The 7,768-nt window shown below is 37.8% G+C and overlaps 1 pseudogene across 1 annotated transcript; it reads left to right on the top strand.

Annotated features, from left to right (window-relative positions):
• Nucleotides 1–831: 831 nt before the first annotated feature.
• On the top strand, nt 832–7,545 carry LOC141375457 (B-cell receptor CD22-like; annotated as a pseudogene). The gene is made up of 7 exons (XR_015495013.1): nt 832–862; nt 2,327–2,362; nt 6,023–6,256; nt 6,374–6,648; nt 6,804–7,061; nt 7,270–7,386; nt 7,523–7,545. The product of XR_015495013.1 is annotated as a B-cell receptor CD22-like (transcript).
• The last annotated feature ends 223 nt before the right edge of the window (nt 7,546–7,768 follow it).

The following is a 7,768-nucleotide window of genomic DNA, read 5'->3' as shown; positions in this document are numbered from 1 at the left end:
GTGGAAAGTTGAGGGCAGCTGTGATCTTATGTTTTTTGGATACAATCTAGCTTATACAGTTGGCTTACAGTCTTTCAGAAAGCTTTCTCTCGCCTCTACAGTGGCTCCTGTTGGATTCTGTTTGTTCTTGGTGGTTTGCTGACGTTACTCTGGGCATCGTGGCTCTTTATACAGCACAAAGAATTGCCACAATGGACTTCTAACTCTGCACAAGACGTTTGGCCATGGGAGAAATAGTCGTGCCCAACTGAGCCAGGTTTCTCTCTGTTTTTTTAATTCTTCACTTTCGCCAATTGGTGAAGTTTTTTCCTCGCCGCTGTCGCCACTGGCTTGCATGGATCAGGATCTTTAGAGCTTCAGGAGAGGTTCCGGATCCATCGATGGATTTGCTCTTCAGTGTTTGGACTCTCAGCAGTGAATATTAACCCACACTGAACTGAACTAAACTGAACCTCAACACTAAATACTAAACTGACACTGTTTCAATTTACTATAATCCTCAATGTGAAGCTGCTTTGACACAATCTACATTGTAAAAGCGCTATAGAAATAAAGATGAATTGAATTGTGTGCATTGCAATATTTTAAGCAGAACTGAGATTACTCTGCTAAATAAACCTTCACACTCTGCTCTTACTGGTGGAATGTGCAAAGAATGAAGACTGACCACCAGGCTGTGCAAATTTAGCCATGAAACCTCCAAAACTAAATTGGCCAGTGTTTCCGCTTCATTGTCAACCCCTGAATTTCTAACTTCTCTTTTGTGTGTGTGATTGTACGGAAGTGTTGCGTCTGTGTCTGAGACAGGCAGTGTGTCATTAATAGATCAGGATGGAGCTCAATGCACTTCCTCTATTGCTCTGTGAGTATCGTTTTACCATTTATGCATTAAATTGTCCCTTCTTAAGGTATACAGCAGTTCACGGGCTGACCCTTAGATTCTTGGTCTCAGTTTCTTCACTGGTTCTCTGCAGTGATGCCGAGCTCAGATTGTCTGTTTGATGTCAGGTTTTGCTGTTCTGGGTTCAGCTGTTGAATCAATACTAAACCCAGCAGCAGCAGAATGACCATGTGTTTAATGATATAGTGAAATGTGGTTTGAGGTCGTGTTTTTTTCTACTCAAACGCTTAACTGTGACATTATTGACCACAGTGATTAAGCACTTCCATCTGAAGCAATGACTATATTCAGATTAACTTTACTCTCAGAAATGCACACATAGGTGTTTTCTTTATTCTTCCTCTTTTACAGTTTATTGACTACCATTTACAGAGATAGATTTACAGTTAATAGACAGAACAGTGAGACAGAACATTGATTTAAAAGTTTAGCTATTATAAAGAGGGATACAGCTGAGCTTTTGTGAACTTTGTTAGTTTTTGAAGTTAAAGTAGAGTGTTTTTCAGTGGGATGCTCCACAAATCGTTTATCAATTTTTCTGCTTCCACCTTGCAGCATCGTCTCTCTTTCTGATTATCCGGTTTGTTGTGTGCAGACGAGCTGCTCTTCTATTGGTCAGAGTGATGCATGTGACATACTTCGGGGTCTTTTTAGGATGAGAATGTCTTAACTTTAAACATTGTGGAAAAGAGAACAAATGCATGATTCAGATATATTATTTTTTCCCCACATGCACTGCTTTCTCATGGTCATGTTTACGCTGAAGCAAGTATGTTATTAGCAATTTTCATAGCTCGTGATTTATTGAGGATTTTCTTATTTGGTTTTCAAAATGCATTACAGTATGTTTCTGAGATCTCAGCTTCAGCAGACCTTTTTTCCATTTGAAATTCTTTGTCTTGGTCATGTAATTTTGTTTTGTTTTTACAAAAAAGGGCAATAAGCTGCTTTTTCTGATTTACTAATTTATTTCTATACAGTATGTTATTTTTATTATATCTATTGTTTCAAATAGGCTGCTAAGTAGTTGTTTTTTTTACTGTATATTATTATTTCTAATATTAATAATAATAATAAAATTAAGCATTGTTTATATTTTATTTAGTCAAAACTTACTGTGACTTAAACTTCTAATATAAACTAATGTTTATATATTTATTAAATAATGAGTGTTACAGTTAGTTCATAATCAGTTGGATATTGACTGAAGTTCCACAAAACATTTGGGCTGCAAAGAGATTTCCCCGTGATTTTATGATAGCATGAGAACACAGCATTAAATGCAGCTCTGGATTGCAACTCAGTTTGACCCATAAATAGTAAAGGATAATCTCAGAATGTGAAAAATCTGATGTGAAAATACAAATGACAAATTCTGTGTGTCAAGAAGCAAAATAAATGTGATTTGTCTCTTTGTCTTTTTAGTGGCCATTTCAAACGTTCTCCCTACATACGCTCAAGGTAATTCTCTCTCTCTCTCTCTCTCTCTCTCTGTCTCTCTCTCTCTCTCTCTCTCTCTCTCTCTCTTTCTGTCTCACACACACACACACAGATGAGGTCTTTTTTTTTTCATTTCCCAAATGTTTAACAGAGCAAGGAAATTTTCACAGTATTTCCTAAAATATTTTTTCTTCTGGAGAAAGTCTTATTTGTTTTATTTCAGCTAGAATAAAAGCATATATATATATATATATATATATATATATATATATATATATATATATATATATATATATATATATATATATATATATATATGTTTATGTGTGTGTGTATGTGTGTGTGTGTGTGTGTGTGTGTGTGTGTGTGTATATATATATATATATATATATATATATATATATATATATATATATATATATATATATGTGTGTGAGTGTGTGTGTGTGTGTGTATTTGTATGTGTATATATATATATATATATATATATATATATATATATATATATATATATATATATATATATATATATATATGTATGTATGTATGTATGTATGTGTGTGTGTATATATATATATATATATATATATATATATATATATATATATATATATATATATATGTATGTATAAATATGTATAATGTATGTATAAAAATGTTTGACATGCTGTCCTGAGAGAGAGCCCTGAGTTTATGAGATCCTTGAGCCCTGGGTTCCCTCCCATTTGCAGGGTGAGAGAGGAGTTTGAGCTCAGGTAAATCTCAAAGACCCCCCCCCCCCCCCCCCCTGCTTATTTGTAGCTAAGTGACTAATATAGATGGCTGAGAAGAGGTGTACTCACTTAGAGCTTGACTATAGTATAGTCAAGTATATTTTGTGTGTTCAATTTGCTTAGGGTGCTTGTTATTTGAACTGTGGGAGGAAACCCACACAAGCATGGAGAGACCAAGCAAAACTTTGCACAGAAATTTCGTCTGGTTTAGAAGGAACTTAAACCAGAGGCCACATGTGAATTTTCAGGCAGATCGGACACTGTTTGGCTGAGTTATAAGTGTTTTCTTGTTGCCAGCAGGTGGCGCCATAACTGTGTCTCAATATTGGCATGTAGATGTCTTCAGGAGATAAATTTAATCTACCATGTGAATTTTCAGGCAGGTCAGACATTGTTTGGCTGAGTTACAAGGCAAACTTCCTACTGTCAGCAGGTGGCGCTATGACTGTGACTCAATATTGGCGTGAAGATGTCTTCAGGAGAGGTATCTCGTCTAACCTGTCAATTTTCAAGCAGATCGGACATTGTTTGGCTGAGTTAAAAGTAATCTACTGTTGCCAGCAGGTGGCACTATAACTGTAACTGTATATTGGCATGTAAATGTTATCAGGAGTGGAATCTCATCGAACATGAGATATTTCAGGCAGGTCAGACAATGTTTGGCTGAGTTATAAATAATTTCCTATTGCCAGCAGGTTGTGCTATAACTGTAACTGGATACTGGCATCTAAACATGTTCAGGTCAGGATTGTTATCAAATGTGTGAATTGTGAGGCAGATTAGACAATGCATGCCTGAGTTATAACAACTTCCTTTTTTGTGGCGAATCGTCAAAGTTTGTGAGGCCACCACGGACACACCCTTTGACGAAAACTCTAGATCAGGGGTCACCAGCCCTGTTCCTGGAGAGCTACCTTCCTGCAGAATTCAGTCCCAACCCTGATCAAACACACCTGAACCAATTAACAGTACCTAAAGCAGCACTTGATAATTACAAACAGGTGTGTTTGGTCAGGGTTCCAACTAAAATCTGCAGGAAGGTAGCTCTCCAGGAACAGGGTTGGTGACCCCTGCTCTAGATCTTCGCAATTTAACATCGCCTTTAGATGACAAAACACAATTTTGGTGTTGATCGGATAAAATCCCTAGGAGGAGTTCGTTAAAATACAACGCCTGGAAATGGCAAAAACGCCACTTTTGTGGCGCAGGAAGTTAAAAATATCCAACTTCCTGTTGGGTTTGAGATTCCGCTCTAAGAGACTTTTTCATAGGTTTTGACATGTTTGACGTGTGTGCCAATTTTTGTATGCGTGCGTGATTCGTAGCTTGGGGGCTCGTCCGTTAAAAGTGCATAGGTAGTGCTGTCGAGTCATTTTTTCACACCCACTTCTGAAACCCATGACAAAAGTACATTTTTGCCACTTCTGGGGCATGTGCAAAGTTTTGTGAGTTTTCGGGCATGTTTAGACTCTCAAAATCGCAATCCATTACAGAAAAGAAGAAGAAGAAAAAGAAACAATTCCAATAGGGCAGGGGTGTCCAAACTCTGTCCTGGCGGGCCAGTGTCCTGCAGATTTTGGCTCATCCTTGCAGGTGTTTAAAGGCAAGTTGGTTTCTAGAAAACCCAGTAAGAGCTTGATTAGCTAGTCCAGGTGTGTCTGATTGGGGTTGGAACTAAACTTTGCAGGACACTGGCCCTCCAGGAACCGCATCGTAGGTGCTCGGTCCCGAATCATTAATATGTTTAAAAACAATATTACTCAAAGAAAAAAACGGAAGTCTTTTGGATATTTCACCTTCAAGAGTGAAGAACATCAATAAAAACCTCAAGGAATCTGAAGAAATTTTAGTCTGTAAATGACAAGGGGCGCAAGCCTAAGTTGAACTACCGTGATTCCCCCAGTTGGCACTGCATCCAGAAACCTCATTCATCTATAAGTGACATCACCACATGGGCTCAGGACTACTTTGGCAAACCTTTGTCAAGTACCACAATATGTAGTTTCGTCCACAATTACCAGCTAAAACTGTTCTGTGTCAAAAGAAAGCCCTATATTAACAGTGTCCATCAACTTCTCTGCGCCTGGAGGCATCTGGGATGGACTATTACACAGTGAAAACAGTGGTTGCATGAATCAGAATTCAGGTATTTATTTGGAAGAAATGGATGCTGTTTGCTAAGGACCAAAGAGGAATAGGATCATCCAGACTACCAGCTTACCAAAAGCCAGGGTCTGTCATGGTATGGGGTTGTGTCAGTGCCCTTGCAAAGGTAACTTGCACTACTGTGATGGCATCAATAATGCTGAAAGTACATCGATTTTGGAGCACAATATGCTGCCTTCTTTTCCAGGGACACCCGTGCATATTTTAACACGACAATGCAAAACCACATAATACACAAATTACAAAGTCCTGGCTGTGGAGGAAGAGGATACAGGTACTTGACTGGCCTGCCTGCAGTCCTAACTTGTCTCCAATAAAGAATGTGTGGCTCTCTTTGAAGCACAAACCCATACTTGGGATATGTGTTTATTTTGAAGAAAAAAACAACAATTAAAATCACGAGGAATAAATTAAATAATGTTTGTTGTATTGTCTGCAATGAAATATAAGTCAAAGGAAGTTTAGAAATCACTGCTTTCTTTTTTTATTTGCATTATCCATACTGCCAAACTTCTGATTTGGGGCTGTAATCATTTACTTAAATCATTACTATTGAAATGTGACTTTCAACCAGCACAACAATAAATGTTTCTGAACACAATCACCAGTTGTATCTTTAATTTATGACTGAAGCTTAAGTGCGAAAGAAACATCAGTAATATAAATGATAGAAGTCATGTAGTGAAAGATAATCCCTAAATGCTCAACATGAACCCAAAATAACATCATGAAAATCTTACAGAGAAACCGAAAGTATTCATAAAGCCCCAGAGTTCAGTGTTCGCTGGAGACACAGTTACTCTCAGCTGTGATGTTGGACGATCAACTGGACGGAGGATTTACTGGTTCGAAGACTCCAGATTTCTAGAAGATGGCACTGAAATGAAAACACTGACAGATGTGAAGATCTCCGATGGAGGACTGTACAAGTGTATTGTAGAAGCACAAAGTCCAGCAGTCAGGTTAACAGTATCAGGTATGTGCTCTTTCTACAAGGCAAACTGATGTTGAGTTAAGTTGCATATTACCGAATGAATGTCATGCATCAACAGTATTCTGTCAGCTGAATTAATCTTGAGGTCATGTTTCACAGAGAGACACAAAGCTTTATTGCGTGTTCAGCCTGATGGAGGTGTTTTCAGGGGACAGACGGTCACTTTCACATGTCACATACCAGATTCAGACGTCACTCTCTGGAGCTACAGCTGGAATAAAGATGATTCAGTGATTCAGGACAGTGAATCTCAGGAATACAGAATCAGCTCTGTTGATGAATCTCACGCAGGTCTTTACAGCTGTAGAGGAAGAGAAACTGGAGGATCACGACACACACACACACCAGCGATCAACACACACTGACCGTATCAGGTGAGATTTGAGGGGGAAATTACCTTTTTATCTTTCATACTTCAACTATGCTTTAACTTTTGAATTCAGAATATACTCTTACATTTAGGCAGGGTTTATAAGATGTTGAGCTATTCTTCTGTGTGTGTGTTTTACTATCTCTTCTGTTTGTTCAGTTCATACAGAGAGTACTAAAGCTGTTCTGACTGTTCAGCCTGAACCATCACAGATACTCAAAGGTGACACTGTCACTCTCACATGTAACGTACAGGGAGAAAACTGGACATACATACTATTGTGTGGAGATAAACAGCTCCTCTCTGAGGAGAAAGAGTTCAATATCGCTGTAGAGTCCACACAGACATGCAGGTGTTCTGGCTGGAGGCAATCAGACTCTTCTGAATGGAGTGATGAAGTGACTCTGACTTTGTTGGGTGAGTGATCAACACTCAACATCAGGATCTTTCTCAATGTTTTCTCACATTTGCTTTTGTGATGACGACTGATATGAATGATAGTTAAGGTTTGGCTTTAATTTATCAGATCAATTAAATTTATTTTCAATTTAGTGCAAAGGTACACTGTTCAATGTTCAAAACTATTTATTTCTCATTCATCATGCTACTGTCTATGTGTTTTCAGGTTCAGAGTCTTCATTGTCGGTTCTCTCAGCTCTTAAACTGGTCAGTTTTCTAGTGGCAGCTTCTCTATATCTGCTGGTGTCCATCATACTGGGAGTCAAATACTGCAGAGCTCATGGTGAGATCTCTCTCTCTCTCTCTCTCTCTCTCTCTCTCTCTCTCTCTCTCTCTCTCTCTTACTGATGAGTTCATTCTAATCTGTCATTGTTATCAGTAATTAAAATGCCATTTATTCTATATTTTGTGTTTCCCAGCTCAAGAGGATGAAGTTGATTAACATGTTGTCACAGAAGAGTAAAAGCCTGCAGTTCTGATTAATGAATGCCAAAGTTTTTATTTTTAACATTATTCAGCTTGTACAATCTTTAAATAATAATGACAAAACACTGCTAATTTAGACTGTCATTGCTACTGTAGTTTCATTTTATTTGTAGCTCGTGTTATTGTTTTTTTTTTTTTTTTTTTTTTTTTAGTTTTGTTATCGGCCTAAATAAAAACTC

The sequence above is a fragment of the Danio rerio genome, chromosome 7 (genome assembly GCF_052040795.2).
Source record: "Danio rerio strain M-AB ecotype USA chromosome 7, GRCz13ab, whole genome shotgun sequence".
Taxonomy (NCBI): domain Eukaryota; kingdom Metazoa; phylum Chordata; class Actinopteri; order Cypriniformes; family Danionidae; genus Danio; species Danio rerio.
This window is presented reverse-complemented; position numbering and strand designations above follow the sequence as displayed.